Consider the following 22,262-nt stretch of genomic DNA (forward strand, 5'->3'; position numbering starts at 1 on the left):
AGATAACGCCAGATAGATTTCCAAAGTGGTTGTACCATTTTACATTCCCACCAGCAGTGTATGAGAGTTCCAATCTCTCCGCAGCCTCTCCAACATTTATTATTTTGTGTTTTTTGGATTAATGCCAGCCTTGCTGGTGTGAGATGGAATCTCATCGTAGTTTTAATTTGCATTTCTCTAATGGCTAATGATCGAGAGCATTTTCTCATGTATCTGTTGGCTGCCTGAATATCTTCTTTAGAGAAATGTGTGTTCATATCCTTTGCCCACTTCTTGATTGGGTTGTTTGTCTTTTTGTGGTTGAGTTTTGACAGAATCATGTAGATTTTAGAGATCAGGCGCTGGTCGGAGATGTCATAGCTGAAAATTCTTTCCCAATCTGTAGGTGGTCTTTTTACTCTTTTGGTGAAGTCTTTAGATGAGCATAGGTGTTTGATTTTTAGGAGCTCCCAGTTATCTGGTTTCTCTTCATCATTTTTGGTAATGTTTTGTATTCTGTTTATACCTTGTATTAGGGCTCCTAGGGTTGTCCCAATTTTTTCTTCCATGATCTTTATCGTTTTAGTCTTTATGTTTAGGTCTTTGATCCACTTGGAGTTAGTTTTTGTGCATGGTGTGAGGTATGGGTCCTGTTTCATTTTTTTGCAAATGGATATCCAGTTATGCCAGCACCATTTGTTAAAAAGGCTGTCTTTTCCCCAGTTAATTGACACTGGTCCTTTGTCAAATATCAGCTGCTCATACGTGGATGGATCTATGTCTGGGTTCTCAATTCTGTTCCATTGGTCTATGTGTCTGTTGTTGTACCAATACCAGGCTGTTTTGACTACTGTGGCTGTATAATAGGTTCTGAAGTCAGGTAAGGTGAGGCCTCCCACTTTCTTCTTCTTTTTCAGTAGTGCTTTGCTTATCCGGGGCTTCTTTCCCTTCCATATGAAATTGGTGATTTGTTTCTCTATCCCCTTAAAATATGACATTGGAATTTGGATCAGAAGTGCGTTAAATGTATAGATGGCTTTTGGTAGAATAGACATTTTTACTATGTTAAGTCTTCCTATCCATGAGCAAGGTATGTTTTTCCACTTAAGTATGTCCTTTTGAATTTCTTGTAGTAGAGCTTTGTAGTTTTCTTTGTATAGGTCTTTTACATCCTTGGTAAGATTTATTCCTAAGTATCTTATCTTCTTGGGGGCTACTGTGAATGGTATTGATTTGGTTATTTCCTCTTCGGTGTTCTTTTTGTTGATGTAGAGGAATCCAAGTGATTTTTGTATGTTTATTTGATAACCTGAGACTCTGCCAAACTCTTCTATTAGTTTCAGTAGTTTTCTGGAGGATTCCTTAGGGTTTTCTGTGTATATAATCATGTCATCTGCAAATAGTGATAACTTTACTTCTTCCTTGCCAATCCGGATACCTTTTATTTCTTTGTCTAGCCTGATTGCCCTGGCTAAGACTTCCAACACGATGTTGAATAAGAGTGGTGATAAAGGGCATCCTTGTCTGGTTCCCGTTCTCAAGGGAAATGCTTTCAGGTTCTCTCCATTTAGAGTGATATTGGCTGTTGGCTTTGCATAGATGCCCTTTATTATGTTGAGGAATTTTCCTTCAATTCCTATTTTGGTAAGAGTTTTTATCATGAATGGGTGTTGGACTTTGTCAAATGCCTTTTCTGCATCAATTGATAAGATCATGTGGTTTTTGTCTTTTGTTTTATTTATGTGATGGATTACATTAATGGTTTTTCTGATATTAAACCAGCCTTGCATACCTGGTATAAATCCCACTTGATCAGGGTGAATTATTTTTTTGATGTGTCGTTGGATTCTATTGGCTAGAATTTTGTTGAGGATTTTTGCATCAATGTTCATGAGGGATATAGGTCTATAATTTTCTTTTTTTGTAATGTCTTTACCTGGTTTTGGTATCAGGGAGATGGTGGCTTCATAGAATGAGTTGGGTAGTATTCCGTCATTTTCTATGCTTTGGAATACCTTTAGTAGTAGTGGTGTTAACTTTTCTCTGAAAATTTGGTAGAACTCTGCAGTGAAGCCGTCCGGGCCAGGACTTTTTTTTGTTGGGAGTTTTTTGATTACCGTTTCAATCTCTTTTTTTGTTATGGGTCTATTTAGTTGTTCTACTTCTGAATGTGTTAGTTTAGGTAGGTAGTGTTTTTCCAGGAATTCATCCATTTCTTCTAGGTTTTCAAATTTGTTAGAGTACAATTTTTCATAATAATCTGAAATGATTCTTTTAATTTCATTTGGTTCTGTTGTGATGTGGTCCTTCTCATTTCTTATTCGGGTTATTTGTTTCCTTTCCTGTATTTCTTTAGTCAGTCTAGCCAATGGTTTATCAATTTTGTTAATTTTTTCAAAGAACCAGCTTTTGGCTTTGTTAATTCTTTCGATTGTTTTTCTGTTCTCTAATTCATTTAGTTCAGCTCTAATTTTTATTATTTGTTTTCTTCTGGTGCCTGATGGATTCTTTTGTTGCTCACTTTCTATTTGTTCAAGTTGTAGAGACAGTTCTCTGATTTTGGCTCTTTCTTCTTTTTGTATGTGTGCATTTATTGATATAAATTGGCCTCTGAGCACTGCTTTTGCTGTGTCCCAGAGGTTTTGATAGGAAGTATTTTCATTCTCGTTGCTTTCTATGAATTTCCTTATTCCCTCCTTGATGTCTTCTATAACCCAGTCTTTTTTCAGGAGGGTATTGTTCATTTTCCAAGTATTTGATTTCTTTTCCCTCGTTTTTCTGTTATTGATCTCTAGTTTTATTGCCTTGTGGTCTGAGAAGATGCTTTGTAATATTTCGATGTTTTGGACTCTGCAAAGGTTTGTTTTATGACCTAATATGTGGTCTATTCTAGAGAATGTTCCATGTGCGCTGGAAAAAAAAGTATATTTTGCAGCAGTTGGGTGGAGAGTTCTGTATAAGTCAATGAGGTCAAGTTGGTTGATTGTTGTAATTAGATCTTCCGTGTCTCTGTTTAGCTTCTTACTGGATGTCCTGTCCTTCTCCGAAAGTGGTGTGTTGAAGTCTCCTACTATAATTGTGGAGGTATCTATCTCGCTTTTCAGTTCTGTTAAAATTTGATTTATGTATCTTGCAGCCCTGTCATTGGGTGCGTAAATATTTAATATGGTTATGTCTTCCTGATCAATTGTCCCTTTTATCATTATATAGTGTCCTTCTTTATCCTTTGTGGTGGATTTAAGTCTAAAGTCTATTTTGTCAGAAATTAATATTGCTACTCCTCTTCTTTTTTGCTTATTGTTTGCTTGATATACTTTTTTCCATCCTTTGAGTTTTAGTTTGTTTGTGTCTCTAAGTCTAAGGTGTGTCTCTTGTAGGCAGCATATAGATGGATCGTGTTTCTTTATCCAGTCTGTGACTCTCTGTCTCTTTATTGGTGCATTTAGTCCATTTACATTCAGGGTAATTATAGATAAATAAGTTTTTAGTGCTGTCATTTTGATGCCTTTTTATGTGTGTTGTTGACAATTTCATTTTTCCACAGACTTTTTTGTGCTGAGGCGTTTTTCTTAGTAAATTGTGAGATCCTCATTTTCATAGTGTTTGACTTTATGTTAGTTGAGTCGTTACGTTTTTCTTGGTTTTTGTCTTGAGTTATAGAGTTGTTATGCCTTTTTGTGGTTACCTCATTATATACCCCTATTTTTCTAAGTAAAAACCTAACTTGTATTGTTCTATATCGCCTTGTATCACTCTCCATATGGCAGTTCAATGCCTCCTGTATTTAGTCCCTCTTTTTGATTATTGTGATCTTTTACCTATTGACTTCCATAATTCCCTGTTATGTGTATTTTTTTTTAATTAATCTTAATTTGTTTGTTTTTGTGATTTCCCTATTTGAGTTGATATCAGGACGTTCTGTTTTGTGACCTTGTGTTGTGCTGATATCTGATATTATTGGTTCTCTGACCAAACAATATCCTTTAGTATTTCTTGTAGCTTTGGTTTGGTTTTTGCAAATTCTCTAAACTTGTGTTTGTCTGTAAATATCTTAATTTCGCCTTCATATTTCAGAGAGAGTTTTGCTGGATATATGATCCTTGGTTGGCAGTTTTTTTCCTTCAGTGTTCTGTATATGTCGTCCCATTCCCTTCTTGCCTGCATGGTTTCTGCTGAGTAGTCAGAACATATTCTTATTGATTCTCCCTTGAAGGAAACTTTTCTTTTCTCCCTGGCTGCTTTTAAAATTTTCTGTTTATCTTTGGTTTTGGTGAGTTTGATGATAATATGTCTTGGTGTTTTTCTTTTTGTATCAATCTTAAATGGGGTTCGATGAGCATCTTGGATAGATATCCTTTCATCTTTCATGATGTCAGGGAAGTTTTCTGTCAGAAGTTCTTCAACTATTTTCTCTGTGTTTTCTGTCCCCCCTCCCTGTTCTGGGACTCCAATCACCCGCAGGTTATCCTTCTTGATAGAGTCCCACATAATTCTTAGGGTTTCTTCATTTTTTTTAATTCTTTTATCTGATTTTTTTTCAGCTATGTTGGTGTTGATTCCCTGGTCCTCCAGATGTCCCAGTCTGCATTCTAATTGCTCGAGTCTGCTCCTCTGACTTCCTAGTGTGTTGTCTAATTCTGTTATTTTATTGTTAATCTTTTGGATTTCTACATGTTGTCTCTCTATGGATTCTTGCAATTTATTAATTTTTCCAGTATGTTCTTGAATAATCTTTTTGAGTTCTTCAACAGTTTTATCAGTGTGTTCCTTGGCTTTTTCTGCAGATATCCTAATTTCATTTGTGATATCATTAAGCATTCTGTAAATTAATTTTTTATATTCTGTATCTGATAATTCCAAAATTGTATCTTCATTTGGGAAAGATTTTGATTCTTTTGTTTGGGGGGTTGGAGAAGCTGTCAGGGTCTGCTTCTTTAAGTGGTTTGATATGGATTGTTGTCTCCGAGCCATCACTGGGAAACTAGTTTTTCCAGAAAATCCGCTAAAAAAAAAACTGCAGTCAGATCCCTATCAGAGTTCTCCCTCTGGCTCAGGCTATTCAGATGTTAATGAAGCCGCCTGGGGAGGGTGGGGGAGGGAACAGAGAGATAGGAGAGTAGCACCTCAGAATATAGCCAGAGTTGCTTGTCTTGCTTGGAATGACTGTTATATCTGAGATTCCCACGGGCGCGTCGCCTATGTGTGCTGGCTGTGTGGAGATTGCCCCCAGGGGGTCTGGCCCGCTGGAGTCACGGTCAGATCCTCCGCTTCCAGCCCCACGCCCAGCGTCAAGGCTCCCCTACTGGGACGGTGCACTCTCAACTCCAAAATCAGTCGCTGCCTCCCGGGGACTTCTCGTCCCTCCAGCCGCGTGGCCGTGCCGCCCCCGTGAACCAGGTGGGCCCCCTCCCGGGGTTAGTCCAGATGGGTGGAGTAGCTCCCCGTGCTTGTGCCGCGACCAAGTGTCCCGGCTGGAACGCTGTTCTCCCCACTCCAATACCAGTCGCTGCCTCCCGGGGACTTCTCCTACCGGCTGCATCCCACGCCTCCCGCGCGACCCGGCTGGTCCCCTTCCCGGGGTTAGTTCAGGGGGTGGAGCAACTCTCCGTGTTTATGGCGTACCTGCGAGCAGTCCAAATCCCTGCGGGACGGTTCCCCGGCTCGGATGCTGCTCTTTCTGCTCCAAGATCAGTCACTGCCTCCCGGGGACTTCTCCTACCGGCTGCGTCCCACGCCGCCCGTAGAACCGGCTGGTCCCCCTCCCGGGGTTAGTTCAGGGGGGTGGAGCAGGTCTCTGTGCTTGTGCCGTACCTGACTGGTACGCTGGCTCCAGGCTCTGGAAACTATCGCTGCTTCCCCGTATTAGTTCATTCTCCGTCTCTAAATCCGTGTTTGTTGTTCAGGGTTCGTAGATTGTTATGTATGTGATCGATTCACTTGTTTTTCCGTGTCTTTGTTGTAAGAGGGGTCCGAGGTAACGTCTGCCTAGTCCGCCATCTTGGCTCCGCCTCGAATATTACATTTTTTGAACACATACACTATGTCTTCAAATTTAAATATAGCTATTTTCTATTTTTAGACATTTTTTCATTTTAGAAATATTAAATCGAGGGCACTGGGGTGGGATTGGATTTAGTAAGAAACACTTTTATTTACCAACTACTCTGGTACATTAAAAAAAAAAAATTGCTGTGGAGTTGATTCCAACCCATAGCAACCCTATAAAAACCCTATAGGACAGAGTAAAACTGCCCCACAGGGTTTCCAAGGAGCACCTGGTGGGTTCAAACTGCCAGCCTTTTGGTTAGCTGCTTTTGGTTAGTAGCTCTTAACCACTACACCACCAGGGTTTCTACTCTGATACATAAATTTTTTTTTTTTTAATGTATCAGTTGATACATATTATCTCATTCTATCCACAACAATGTTCTGAGATGATTATAAAAGCTGTATAGTTTTTATAGATGAGGAAACTGAGAATTATATAAATAAAGAGGAATAATAGATATTATACTAAAGACATGGAAAATGAGCTGCTGGATGTCAAAGGAGATGAGGGAGAAAAAATACCACTCCTTTCATTGGAGCATTACTTGAAGCTAGTAAAAGCATGTGCTAAAGAAAATCAAGTTTCAACTCAATACCTCAATGGGATGCTTACCTTTGCACAGAAAAATCAGTACCAAGGTCAAAAAATGTGAATACTACAGTAAATATAGGATATTTTCAGTATTCTAAAAGTGTCAGGAACATCTGTGTAGGAATCCCATGTGCCTCACTGTGAGGAACTCTGAAGACCAGAATCAATTCTGAAAAACTCTTCTGAACCCTAGTGCATTCACAGAATATAGAATATTTATGGATCATTGACAATCCTTGAGACTCTTGAGCAACTAAAGGAGATGGCTACGTATGAAAAACAAATACTGACTTAACGCAGGATTTAAGAACATACTCAGTCCTGGCATTAATGAGTGGCCGGTCTTCTGAAGGAGCCCTGGTGGCTCAATGGTTAAGATATCAATCAGCCTGCTAACCAAACGGTGGCAGTCCGAATCCACCAGCCACCCCTTGCCCATGGGGCAGTTCTACTCTTCTTTCTAAGTTCGCCAGGAGGTGGAATCAAATCAACAACAATGGGCTTTCGGTAATGTAAAGTTAATCTGAATTTATGAGAAAGAATTAAGGTTTTAAACTCACTTTATAATCTTTATTTCCTGAATGCTTTCTCAGGTTTTATTTTGTTTTAGTTTTGTTGTGTTTTTTTTTTTTCATACTCCACCAGCCAAAAAGATTTTATTACTTCACTTTCTGTTATTTATAAAAAATAGATGTGATGTATATGCTCTTTCAAAGTATATATCTTTGACCTGAACTTGGGATGTGCATACAGCTACCATGCTTGACAGCTTACTGAAAGTTCGAAGGTTAGAGTTTACCCAGAGGCACCTCAAAAGAAAGGTCTGACGATCTACTTCAGCCCCTGAAAACTCTGAGGACAGTTCTACTCAGACATGCGTGGGGTTGCCATGAGCAAGAATTGACATGACCCAGCTGGTATCTTTGACCCAGTATCATACTCTCTTGTTCTTCTCTCAGCAGATTTAGACACATCACTATGATTGGATTTACTGTAGCAATTATGTTTCCCTTCCTTGCTTTACACTTAATTCTGAGATTTAAAAAGTGCATTTTAGTTAAAATCATCTTGTTTTATGTACTGATAGGTGAATAAAATTGTTGATGACTCAACAGGCCCTATATAATTCGTAATATAAGAGTAAGGAAGGTTTGGCAAAAAATAGAGCAAGAGAGAGAGAGAGACAGAAAGAGAGAGAAGAAAAAGCATGAAATTGTTAAATGAATAAATAAAGCATAATTAATTGCCATTGTGCTTTAAAGTACTCAAAATTGGAGTGGTGGGATTTATCACTTGTCCATTTAAAGTCTTGGAGAATTATGAGTAAGCAGTTCAGCAGAGAGAACGACACGTTTTGGAAGCAGGTAGGGCCATGTATGGGCATGGTGACTCATATCTAAGCCTGCCTCTGATTCATGACTTGATTTTCATGATCTTCAACTTTTTAAATTTCTAGCCAATAGTAGGAGTCTTGGTGGCAGAATGGTTATGTGCTACTAACTGCTGCTAACCAAAAGGTCTGCAGTTCGAATCCACCAGCCACTCCTTGGAAACCCTATGGGGCAGTTCTACCCTGTTCTATAGGGTTGCTCTGAGTTGGAATCAACCCAACAGCAATGTTTTTTTTTTTTTTTTCTGTGTCAGGCAATAGTAACCATCACTTAAAGTTTTTTTTTTAATCAAATGAAATAATAAATGAGAAGTACATAGCCTATCACATAGTGTTGAGAACATATTAATTTCCCTTTACTTGATTGTTCACGTACTTTACTATTATTTGCACATTAATTTGGTATGTAGTTCATGCTAGCAAATATCAAAAAGATGATGTTAACATTTTCATTTTACTTTCAATCAAGGACAAGCCCTATGATACAACAGACAATAGCCATTGCATCATTAAAAAAGGGGGGTGTTGATCCCTTCATTGCAATAACATAATTGGTACTACACTGGTAGATTCTGTATTGTAATTTTATGCAAATTCTGTCCACATTTACATATCTATGCACAGATCTGGTCATGCATCTTCCTTAGTCAAAAAATCTGTCCTAATTTCTTATAGTCTATAATTTTCAGTTTAAACCTTTTAGAGTAGAATTTAATTATCTTCTAATTGGCCCCAATCTAGTTTGCTTTGGATTATATTACTTAATCCCCCCACCCCATTACCTGCATAATATGAAACATATTTGTCCTTTTAATTTGGGTACAGTCAAATTTTATTGGGATGCTTTGTGGAGACTAAATTGGCTCAAGATAAAAGTTTTAGTCAAAACTTTCAAAAGTTAAGCCTATAAATAAATATCTTTGCTTAGAAAAGTGTAATGTGAATATCATATTTTGTAAGCTACAGCAATATCAATTAATTGTTACAAGAATATATTTTTATCATTATACTTCATAGATGTTAGTCAGGGTCCTCTAGAGAAACAGAACCAATAAGATACATATCTATCTCTTTATCTGTCTACAGAGATCAAGAAGTTTATACTGAGGAATTGGGTCACTTGACTGTGGGCTGCTGGCAAGTCCAAAATCTGTACGTCAAGTGAAAGGCTAGAGATTCCTACTGTCCTGTGTTCCAAAATCTGTAGGTCATGTAATGGGAAGAATAAAGAGTGGAACAGCTCTGACAAAATATCTTTTTGTGGTCCGAAGCAGAGTACTCCCTAGGAACACCTCCCTTTCTTCTCCTAAGGCCTTCATCTTATTAGAGAAAAAAAAAAAAGAGAAGACCACTCAAATTACGGAGAGTAATCTGCTTTACCTAAGGCCGATTTATTTAATCACATGTAATGGAGCCCTGATGACTCAGTGGTTAAGAGCTCATCTGCTAACCAAAAGGTCAGCAGTTTGATCACCAACCCCTCTTTGCAAACCCTATGAGGGTAGTTCTACTCTACTCTCTTTTTTTTTTTTTTCCAAAGCAAAGGTTTCACATATTTATTAGTGAAATCTATCTCTTACTGCAGAAGCATAAAGGCAAAGGAAGAAACCAAAATTTTCCCAAAACATGTTCAATTGTACAGATCATGGTGAAATTTTCAACTTGATATAGTAAAATGCTAGTGATCCTGATAGAGGGGTAAATCTGTGTTCCATAATAAGTGCAACTCCTTATAAATCCAGCTTGGTTCTTCTCCAGCTTCAACTCTTGGAATTGTACTTGATTTTATTACCAGTTTTCATTTGAATCCATTAGGGAATGGGGCAATTCAGCTTTTGTTTCTTGGCCAGGAATCTCTTAAAACAGAAAGTCTTATGAGAAGCCATGGTGAGAGTTTGTCACTATAGGGTCATTATAAGTAGGAATTGACTCTATGGCAATGGGTTTCTGGTTTTAACTACATCATCCATGGCATCTAGACTACTGTTTGATCAAGCAGCAGACTATCATAGATTAGCCAAGTAACACATAAAATTAATCATCACAGATATTATCCTCTGAAAGTATAATAAAAGTATTGCAATAAGTCATTAAATGGTTTTTCTTACTGCAACTCAAGATTCTTCTAAATTTGTGTTTTAAGGCTGAATTATGATTAAAATAATGAAATGAATGTGTGAAAATATAAAACATTTTTTCAGCAATATTGATATTTTTATCTATATAATAATTGATAACTTTGTTCTCTAAAATATGGTCAGTTCTATTATATTTATTCCTTATGCTGGTTAGCTGGTAATCTTTCATATTATTACTTTACAGAACAATAATTTTTTGGGTCTTCTAGTTTAAAATAGCAATATGAGTTTGATATTTACACAACAACCTCTCATTATGTCTCCTATATGTTACCGAAATGACCTAGACCTTTAATAGTTTGGGACACTATTGTAAACTTTCTGAAAATTCTGGAAGATTTAATTTACTTGCCATAAAATTACATTCTTGCAAAAGGTCTTACAAGAAAGACAGGATTATAAAAAGGGATATTCAAGTTTTGATTCGATTAATTAATATTAAAAGACAAGTTTTGATTAAATTAATACTAAAAACAAGAACAAAAGCACAAATGTTTGCTTGGTGAAAAAGAAGGGAGTAAATTAGTAGAATTCAAATAAACCAACCAGCTTTTATAGAGAAATGGACCGTCTTAGTTATCTAGCGCTGCTGTAACAGAAATACCACAAGTGGATGGCTTTAACAAAGAGAAGTTTATTTTCTCACAGTAAAGTAGGCTAAAAGTCCAAATTTAGGGTGTCAGTTTCAGGAGAAGGTTTTCTCTATTGGCCTTCTCTTCAATCTTCCCCCAGGCTAGGATTTTCTCTGCACAGGGACCCCCAAGGCCAAAGGACGCACTCTGCTCCCGGCACTGCTTTCTTGGTGGTATGAGGCCCCCAACTCTCTGCTTGCTTCCCTTTCCTTTTATCTCTTGAGAGTTAAAAGGTGGTGCAGGCCACATCCCAGGGAAACTCTCTTTACATTGGATCAGGGAGGTGATTTGAATAAGGGTGGTATTACAATCCACCCTAATCCTTGTTAGCATAAAATTACAATGACAAAATGGAGGAAACCACACAATACTGGGATCATGACCTAACCAAGTTGACACATATTTTTTGGGGGGACACAATTCAATCCATGACATGGAATGAACACAGCAACAAGGTCGAGAGCAAGTGATGGGGAGTAATATCCGTTAGGTGCTAGCCTCTGGGATTTGCACACAGAGTTGGATTTTACGCTATGGGAATATGGTATGGATCCATCACATTACCCCTAGACTAGACTATGTGCTAACAACAATGAGAATTCACAACTTGGCATTGATTCTTAGCAACCCTGAAGGATAGAGTAGAACTGTTCCATAGGGTTTCCAAGGGGCACCTTATGGATTCGAACTGTCAACCTTTCGATTAGTGACTATAACTTTTAACTACTACTTCACCAGGGTTTCCTTTGGAGCTTCCAGGACTGGCAATTATGAAAGCTAGAAATAGGAATTTTAGCCCTCACTTAACTCCCATAATCACAATAATTCTAGGAAATTTTTAAGTGCATATTTTTAAGTGCATAGATAAGATATATTCCATCTATGCCTCACATATGCATAAATATTAATTATGTATATATGCATACTTCTGCTAAAGCCATGGAATAATGACTGTATCAAGTAATTTTAAAATAAATATATTTCCTTCTATAATCACAGGTTGTACATTCTTCACATTAATTAAAATCTATAGCTCATCATGTATCAAAGGTTTTAAAAATTATAACACTTAAATTATATCTTGTTCTAGAAATTGACCATTTATATGAATCTATGCAAGTAAATAATATCCTTAGGTGTATATATAATACCTAATTGTTTCAACCACACATGGTTTTTTATTTCCCTTCTCCCAAAATCAAAACTTAAATATAGTCCTGTTTTGTAAAAGAAAATGCCCTGAGAGGTATTGTAAGAATCAGAAAGACGGGGAAGGCTAGAAGGAAGCTTCATGAATAACTTGCTTCATGGAAGTTAATTCTCTCAGAAGTAAAACATTTCTTATCATATCAAAGCTCAAGTGTAAAAGCACAAATAGAGTAAGATATGAATAAACAAATCTGCATTATCAATAAACATTTCAGTCTATAAGGAAGAAATTCCTGAAACCTTAAATCCACATTTTTCAGAATCCTTTTGATATATTATTGAACTAAATGACAGCCTAAGAACCAATTTTTTTTAATTAATTTTTATTAAGCTTCAAGTGAATATTTACCATTCCAATCAGTCTGTCACATGTAAGTTTACATACATCTTACTCCCTTCTCCCACTTGCTCTCCCCCTATTGAGTCAGCTCTTTCAGTCTCTCGTTTCGTGCCAATTTTGCCATCTTCCCTCTTTCTCTATCTTCCCATCCCCCCTCCAGTCAAGAGTTGCCAAGACACTCTCCAGTGTCCACCTGATTTAATTAGCTCACTCTTCATCAGCATCTCTCTCCCCCCCACTGACCAGTCCTTTTCATGCCTGATGAGTTGTCTTCGGGGATGGTTCCTGTCCTGTGCCATCACAGGGTCTGGGGAGCATTGTCTCTGGGATTCCTCTAGTAGCAGTCATACCATTAAGTATGGTCTTTTTATGAGAATTTGGGGTCTGTATCCCATTGGTCTCCTGCTCCCCCAGGAGTTGTCTGTTGTGCTCCCTGACAGGGGAGACATCGATTGTGGCCGGGCACCAACTAGTTCTTCTGGTCTCAGGATAATGTAGGTCTCTGGTTCATGTGGTCCTTTCTGACTCTTGGGTTCTTAGTTGTCGTGTGACCTTGGTGTTCTTCCTTTGCCTTTGCTCCAGGTGGGTTGAGACCAATTGATGTATCTTAGATGGCCGCTTGTTGGCATTTAGGACCCCTGATGCCACATTTCAAAGTGGGATGCAGAATGTTTTCATAATAGAATTGTTTTGCCCATTGACTTAGAAGTCCCCTCAAACCATGTTCCCCTGACCCCAGCCCCTGCTCTGCTGACCTTTGAAGCTTTCATTTTATCCCAGAAACCTCTTTGCTTTTAGTCCAGTCCAATTAGACTGACCTTCCTTGTATTGAGTGTTGTCTTTCCCTTCACCCAAAGCAGTTCTTATCTACTGATTGATCAATAAAAAACCCTCTCCCTCCCTCCCTCCCTCCCTCCCTCCCCCCTTTGTGACCACAAAAGTATGTGTTCTTCTCCGTTTTTTCTATTTCTCAAGATCTTATAATAGAGGTCTTATACAATATTTGTCCTTTTGCCTCTGACTCATTTCGCTCAGCATAATGCCTTCCAGATTCCTCCATGTTATGAAATGTTTCAGAGATTCATCACTGTTCTTTATCGATGCATAGTATTCCATTGTGTGAATATACCACAATTTATTTACCCATTCATCCGTTGACGGACATCTTGGTTGCTTCCAGCTTTTTGCTATTGTAAACAGAGCTGCAATAAACATGGGTGTGCATATATCTGTTTGTGTGAAGGCTCTTGTATCTCTAGGGTATATTCCGAGGAGTGGGATTTCTGGGTTCTATGGTAATTCTATTTCTAACTGCTAAGAACAAATTTTATTATTTTCACAAATTTTATTTTATTTTTATCTTAAATTATATACTGAGGGTTCAATATATGTTGAAAATATATCAGCAAAGATTTATATTAGCAGAGTAAAGGAAAAAGTGTGCTGCCTCTATAACAGTCTATCAAAGGAAGAAGAAAGATACAGTTTACTTAAAAAAAAATTCTGTGGGAAGACAATTTTTAAGTGTTAATAAACATGGACACAAAGTCATCTGTAGCCCTCTCAGATGTTTACAGGTACTGGAGTCTCTGGGGACTCTGTCCAGGTGCCTAAAGCTATTACTTCTTCCATTATGATTTTTCCTTTTTTATTATGTTTGGGCTTTGACTGAGTTTTTAGCAAAGGTCAAAGTATAAGCTTATTGCCTGGAGGCTTGCTTTCTGAGCCAAAAGAAAGTGTCAACTAAAATAAAGGATCTTCCATTAACAAATCTATTTCTAGCCTCAAGTTCACCAATACCTTTGGCATGACACTAAAGATAGATAAGTTCCCTATCCGGGATGATGCACGTACAGGCTGGATTTGTTATTCCTGTATTTACAATGTTATATTTATGAGATAATTCACTAAGATGTTTTTAAACATCCTGCCATTTGTATAAATCATAATGTGGAGCATCTTTTGTTCTGTTCCAATAAGAATTTTATTATTTCACTCCTAAAAATAGTAAATTTTACTGTGACATACAGCCCATTTTCCTGTTGTGATTAAGCCTGGTGATCTTCAGGTCAAAGCACTGATAATCCGATCAAGGAAGTAAGGGTATCACCTTCTCTCTCCAAATAGAAGAAAAAGCACAAAGCTAAGTCAACCAGAAGGAAAGGAGAGAAAGAAGTTAAAATTACAAACGCCATGCTTGTCAACTTCTGTACATCCATTCTTTTTAAACTCCCAACAGTTCTGACCAGTGGGTGTTTTACTGTAAGCTTTTTCTTGTATATTATACTGTCTCCAAACTTAAACCTACTTTTAACTGTGACTAATACTAAGGGCCTCACGATAAAGAGTAGAGCAAGCCTAATGCGAATACATCCAAGTGTATCATATTCCAGTTTTTGAGGAGTCCAATCATTCATTGCCTGTAAATGAGAAAGGAGCCCTGGTGGTGCGATAGTGAAGTACTCTGTTGCTAACTGAACAGTTGGAGGTTCAAAACCCGCAGACTCTTTGCAGCAGCAAAGACCTCTGCTCCCATAAAGATTATAGCCTAGCAAGCCCTATTGTTCAGTTATACTCAGTCACATAGGGGTGCTATGAGTCAGAATGACTCGATGGCATACAGCAACAACAACAATGAGAAATGATGGAGGATGTTTATAAAATAGAGTTCAACCTCACGAAGTGAAGTTGGAGAAAAAAAATAAATAAAAGGAAACTTCAGTGATTGAGTCAGATTCCTCAGGTTTATCAGCTAAGGCTCAAGAACAGGTCACAGTCCTCAAGGAAAATTATTGTGAGAAATATATGCCAGAGGCCGGGACAGAGAGTCAAGAGAGGCTGTTTGCAAACCATCAGTATGTATCATATAGAGAGGTCACATTCTTACGATCACAGACACCTCCCAGAGAGCAGAATGTAGCCCAAAAATATATAAAAAACACCTCTTTTTTTTTTTTTTAGAGAGAGTTTTGGTTGTACTTTAGATAAAGATTTACAGAGCTAACTAGATTCTTATTGTTTTGTGATGTTGGTTGCAACTACCATGACATGTCAACACTCTCCCCTTCTTGACCTTAGGTTCCCTATTAACAAGTTCCCTGTGCACTCCTGCCTCCTTGTCCTTGCCCCTGGGCTGGTGTGCCCATTTAGTCTCGCTTTGTTTTGTGGTCCTGTCTAATCTTTGGCTCAAGGGTGAACCTCGTAAGTGACGTCATTACTGAGCTAAAAGAGTGTCTGAGACCATGCTTTCAGGGTTTCTCTAGTCTCTGTCAGACCAGTAAATCTGGTCTTTTTTTTTTTTTTTTTGAGTTAGAATTTTGTTCTACATTTTTCTCTAGCTTTGTCTGGGATCCTCTGTTGTTATCCCTGTCAGAGCAATCAGTGGTGGTAGCTAGGCATCATCGAGTTGTGCTGGGCTCAGTATGGTGGAAGCTGTGGTAGTTATGGTCCATTAGTCTTTGGACTAATCTTTCCCTTGTGTCTTTGGTTTTCTTCATTCTCCCTTGCTCTCTGTGGGATACTTCTATGGGGGAAAATGACAACAGCAAGAATAACAATGGCAGCAAGAAACACATTGACTCCACATCAGAAAAACTCCTAAGGAATTAGACACTACAAAGTGAAAATGAAAAGACCTGAGCTCAGGTCCTGGCTCCATATCTTTGTAGCAGCATCATACTGATCAAAACTTTTTAAGAGTTATTGATTAAGTTAATGGTAACCCCACATTTCCAATTAATCTGACTAAAATCTTGAAGCCTATCTTGACTTCAAAATGCAACAGAAAAGATTTTAAGGGATGGAAGACACTTTTTACTAGCAAGTGAAAAGCTGCAAGGTCTCCTAAGAATTAGGTTCAGGGAGACCTCACATGACCGAGAAAGCAGCACCAGGAGCAGAGCATGTCCTTTGGACCTGGGGTCCCTGCGCATGAGAAGCTCCTCCACCAGGGGGAGATTAAGGACAAGGAGCTTCCTTCCGAGCCTACACAGAAAGAAATCTGTCCCCTGGAGCTGACACACTGAATTTGGCCTTGTAACCTACTACACTGTGAGAGAATAAACTTCTCTTTTTAAAGCCAAAAAAAAAAAAAAAATTAGGCTCAGAACTAAACATAATTCATTTTAATGACTCAAACAAGTCACATGCTGTGTGCAAAGTCATGGGGTAGAAAAATATATATAAAAAAAAAATACCCTGTCTTATTTATGGGGAAGTCTACATACTCACATAATAAACATCATGGAGACAGAGAAAGATAATTGAGAACAATCATGCCACCCACCACAAGAATAACTCCCCTTATGTGTCTCTATTTGTCCCTGGAACAAAACGTACTTAGTGGCCACTCTGTGATGAGATTTTTGCATATGTAGCAGTGATATTCTAGTCCTTCTTTTACAAAGTTAATTTTAAGTGGGAGACTTTAAACAAACAAAAAAAAAAAGATATGCAAGAAAGTGATAGCTTGTCGTGGTTGTTGTTGGGTGCTGTTGAGTCAGTTTCAACTCATTGTGACCAACCCCATGTGAAAGTGTAGAACTTGCCTGCGGGATTTAATCTTTACAGAAGCAGATCACCAAGTCTCTCCCTTGGATCCACAGGGTGGGTTCGAAACAGTAACCTTTCAGTTGCCAGCCAAATGTTTAACCATTTGTGCTACCCAGGCTCCTTTTAGCTTGTTGTATGTACTATGAATAAATAAAATAAGATGTTGCAATTTTGGAGGAGACTGTTTTGAGTAGTCAGGGAGGTGACATGTAAGTGAAATGTAAAAGATGAAGAGGGACATACAAGAAAAAAAAAAGATCAAAGATCGTTTGAGGCAGAACAGTGCAAGTGCACGTATATGGTGAGGGTTCAGGTGTGTGTGTGTGTGTGTGTGTGTGTGTGTGATGATAAAAGCATGGACTTCAGCATTAGAAATACTGGATTCCATTCCTGCTCTCCAACTCACCAAGCGTCATTTAAATTCTCTCTGCTGCAGTTACAGGTACTTAATACAATGTTACAACACTGAGGTTAGAGTTCTACTTGGGCAGTAATGGAAAAAATAATAGTTAATTTGTTTAAAAGATCACAGACAGGAACATTCAGAATTGTACTTTGTATATTACAAAAAAAAAGCCAACTTAATACTTATTTTACAGAAATTTACTTTAAACATTACAAATAACAATAACTAATATTTTAAATATGTATTTTATGCTAGATTATTTCCATTGAGAAATATGTGATCATTATCTTCATTTTATAGTTGAGAAAACTAAGATTTACAGAGGTTAACCATTTGCCTCCATATAGCCATACACAGAGCCTTTGCCATTAGACTCAGAGCGACCCTATAGGATAGAGGAGAACTGTTCCATTGAGTTTCCAAGGAGCACCTGGTGGATTTGAACTGCCAACATTTTGGTTAGCAGCCGTAGCACTTACCCACTGTGCCACCAAGGTTTCCTTTGCCTACATAAATAATGCTAAGATCTATTGGAACTGGAATTTGTGTCCAGGCAGTCTGAGTCTAAAAACTTTATAATTAGTTACTGTCCTCCACATGATTGTTCATTGTTTAAAAGCAATTACCGTCAAGTCAAACCTGACCCATGGCGACTGCATGTGTATCAGAGTAGAATTTTGCTTCATAGGATTTTCAATGACTGATTTTTCAGAAGTAGATCCCCAGGCCTTTCTTCCAAGGTGCCTCTGGGTGAACTCAGATCTCCAACTTTTTGTGTAGGAGCCTTGAGCATTAAACCATTTGCCTTACAGAGGGACCCTGTGCATTGCTTTATAACATTTAATAACCTTTAGACTCTGTGTTGTTTGCATTACACAAGTAAAAGGAAATTAAAAAAAAAAATAGAGTTAGTGTTTCTATTTCTGTTTCACCACATATGAAAAGTCTCCCTGGGATAGCCCCCATTTCTATCTCTGCAACAAAAAAGCATTCACTCATAACAGTATAGTATTGTTTTGCTTTCAATTTCCTCTGATTTCATCTATAAAAACAAAAACAGTTTCCCCCAGAATATCATCCTAAATTTTATTTTCATTAGCCTTGTGTTCTGAGCAATCTCTACTACTACTAAAGCTTTGTAATTTATGTTATGAGATCCCTCTAATATCCATAGTTATAAACTTAGTGTATTTATCCCCTTGTCAACAAGTCCGTATATCTAACTACCTCCCAGACATTTCCAGTTTGATAACATGTAGTTATTTCCACAAAACCAAAACAATAACAATACTCCCTTCCCTTACCCAAATCTGTTTGAAATTCCCAATTTTCCAGTCAATTAAAAACAATAATGCTAATCTTATTAGCTCAATTCAGAGTTAGCATCAGTTCACTGTTCTTTCAATCTTTAATGCCACTTTCAATCTTTAATGCCACTCTCTGCTTGAGAATTTCTATTGAGACTGATTTAGTCACTTATCATATTAGACATTTATTGATGTTGTCACATTTATATGCCTTTCATCAGTCTTTCTCCCACTGCTACTTATTCCGTGTATGGTACCCTTGTCATCTGAAACACAGATGTGGTCATTTTATTTATATGTTTAGTGTTTTATGATCACATTCTCTTTTTAACCCTTATTGATAGCAAATAAACAAACAGGCAAATGAAAACAAACAAAGATATATGATTATGTATATTTGATTCCCAAACTGTCTTTCCCAAATCACACAGCATAGAACTTTTAGTTTAGTAATACTAAGACCATTTGTCATGAATGGTTCTAGTTAATTCCCTTATATAAAATAAGGTTTTTTCTTCCAACTGTTCATACATATTGTTCAAAAATAAATTTTCCAGAGAGAGTTGCTGATGAGGAATGAGCTACTTGCATCAGGTGGACACTTGAGACGGTGTTGGCATCTCCTGTCTGGAGGGGAGATGGGAGGGTAGAGGGGGTTAGAAGCTGGCAAAACGGTCATGAATGGAGAGACTAGAAGGAGGGAGCAGGCTGTCTCATTAGAGGGAGAGTAAGTGGGAGTATGTAGTAAGGTGTATGTAAGTTTATATGTGAGAGACTGACTTGATTTGTAAACGTTTACTTAAAGCACAATAAAAATTATTTAAAAAATAAATAAATTTTCCATAAAATGAGTGCATATTTTATCTTATATTTACTATATGGCATGATTTTTCTATTTATAACATATATTATGTAAAATAAATTTGAGCTTTTTAGTAATCTTATTTTTAATGTACAAGAGGACCTTCAAAATACCTGCTCACATTCAAGTTCTGTTTTGTATGTTTTGACTTGTATGTGAATCTTCCAATCCATTAGCTATAGAAATGTAGCTAATTAATGGGGATATTTCACAACAGTTATTTAAGAATGAATGCCATCCTACTAACTACATTATACTTTCCTGAAAGTCTCTTTCAATGGCTAAGTTTTTACATGTTTATATTCATAAAAGATTTTTGGTTTTCTCTGTGCATATGTGAATATGTGTGTGAGTGAGAGAGAGAGAGAGAATGAGAGAGAGACCAGGATCGTGTATGTGATTTTCTGTCGGTGTGGACCGTTATTTTTCTGTGTAGAACAAAGTCGTTGCATAGATGTTTGTTCAGGCACAAGTCCCTTGCTGGCCCAATCCCAGTTAGTTTTCATGTATCATATGAATACCCATAATATGTAGCAATTTTAAAAACATGTTTGGGTTTATAACAATAATTGCTGCAATGTGTTGAGAGTTGAATTAAGTGAAGAAAACAAAAGTGACAGAAACTAATTAAAAAACTGGAACAAGAAGGAATAGGGATTTTTAAAGTGCCTTATAAACTATTTAGTCGCCAGTTCATTTGTGAGAGAAAAACATATTATAATTAAGAGATTATTTTTGTTCAGACTGCATTGCAAATTTTTTGCCTTTTTACTAATTATTTTGGCATTAATAAACATAAAAATAATTAGTTGGAACAAATATCTTTCTGATATGCCTGGAAGAAGAATTCTGGTTTCAGAGAAGAATATTGAATAATTAATTCTATAAGCCATGTTATTGATTATCTGCTATGTACAAAGAAATACACTAAACGATTTAAAAGACTAAAGACTAACTAGAATGTAGTGCTTAACCTAAAGGATAATGCTTAGAGAAGAACAGATGTGGTCAAAGATACATTGTAGTTAATCTGTTACAAATAACAAGAAAGCTTGGTAAAAATGGTGATGAAATTCCATAATGAATTATAAAAAAAAAAAATATGGGTAATATAATTTCAAGGGAAGATTTAGGAGGAAGGATATTTTATAATGAAAAATAGTATATGTAAGGAAAATAAGAACATGGAATTGTGGTAAAACAGAATGGGTTCACAGAAAGCTCTTTCTCATTCTTCATGGGGACTCAGTGAGGCTACAATGTATTCTTCAACATCCTTGTCAGTAGGATGTGATCACCCTACTTGCTGAGTTTTAGCTTGTGGAATATGAGAAAAAGTGATGATCTTACTTTTGGGCTCTTGAGTGAAATTTCCGTCTTTTTCCCCTCGACACTCCTGCCAGAATCAAAAGACTCTCAAACTATAGAAGATAGTGGAATCTCAAAATGGCAAGATCGTGATTGCATGGATTTTCCATTTAGTAAATATTATTAGATGAATACCCATCATGGACTGCTCCAGGAGGAAGAAATGTGTGTGTGTGTTAACCACAGATATCTGAGAATTAATCTGTTGTAGTAACACCCTGGTGGTGTAGTGGTTAAATGCTACGGCTGCTAACCAAAAGGTAAACAGTTTGAATCCACTAGGTGCTCCTTGGAAACCCTATGGGGCAGTTGCACAGATCAGAGATGAGACTAAGGAGTGCACTGAGAAATAAAAATGTAAAAGCAAGTTGCAGGTAATTGTAAGAGGAATCATATTCAAAAAAGGGGATTTTAAATTTGATTTTCCAGGAGATAATATAAGAGAGGTTGAGATGAGATAAACAGAACTGGTATAAGCAAGATTGAGGTGTTGATGGTTCAGTGGCAGATTCTAGACTTTCATATAGGAGACACAAATTCAATTTCCAGCCAGTGCTCCCTGGGTGTAGCTGCCACCCATCTCTCAGTGGTGGCTTGCAAGTTGTGATGATGCTGAATAGCTTTCAGCAGTTTTTCCAGATTCAGACTAGGAAGAAAGACCTGGCAATCTGTTTAATGCAATCAGCCAATGAAAACGCTGTGGATCACAGGGGTCCAATCCACAACCAATCATGGGCTTGGAGCAGTACCAGGCAGCATGCTATTCTGTTGTGTATGGAGTTGCCATGAGTCAGGGGATAAGTCAATGGCAGCTAACAATAACAACCTGCAAGATTACAGTGGCAGGGAAATAAAGGACAGAGGGTAAAAAGAAGAGCCTGTGGAGAGCTCAGCATGCAGGAGGGTGGAGTTTAGAACTAAACTACTTTAATGATAAAATTTTAGCAAAACAAAAGGGCAGGTATAAAATCATACTAAAAATAAAGTTAATGGGGTTTTATAAAGGATTTGATGTAGCAGACAGAGAGAATTAAAGAGAATCAATGATTCAAAACCGAACCAGAGAAAAAGGAAGTGAAGCTTGAAAGAATAAACCTCAGAAAGGGTTGAAAACCAGTTTTGTTTAGGGATGGCCTGATGAAGAAAATGCCTTTTTATTCCCCCAGGTTCATTGGAAATGCTCAAGAATGTGTTGGGGTTACTTTGTGCCAGTTGCTTCGGCGTGATGAGTAGGTAACTTGTGGTGGGAATTTCAAGGTTGTGGTGACAGGAAGAGGGCCAAAGCTAGAACACCATGTGGGGTACATCTGTACTTTGACAAGTATATTTTCTTCTTGGGCAGCTAGAAAATCTGTATCACCCCCAACCAGTTGAATTCTGATTACCCAATTTCAAGTGAAAATCTTTTGAACATTCATAAACATGGCTTAAAAAGTCTAT

At 37.5% G+C, this 22,262-nt stretch overlaps 1 pseudogene; it reads right to left on the reverse strand.

Moving 5' to 3' along the window:
* Window positions 1-9,739: 9,739 nt before the first annotated feature.
* Window positions 9,740-9,895, reverse strand: LOC111750686 (large ribosomal subunit protein eL39-like; annotated as a pseudogene).
* Window positions 9,896-22,262: the final 12,367 nt, after the last annotated feature.

This window comes from Loxodonta africana, chromosome 20, assembly GCF_030014295.1.
Source record: "Loxodonta africana isolate mLoxAfr1 chromosome 20, mLoxAfr1.hap2, whole genome shotgun sequence".
Classification (NCBI taxonomy): Eukaryota; Metazoa; Chordata; class Mammalia; order Proboscidea; family Elephantidae; genus Loxodonta; species Loxodonta africana.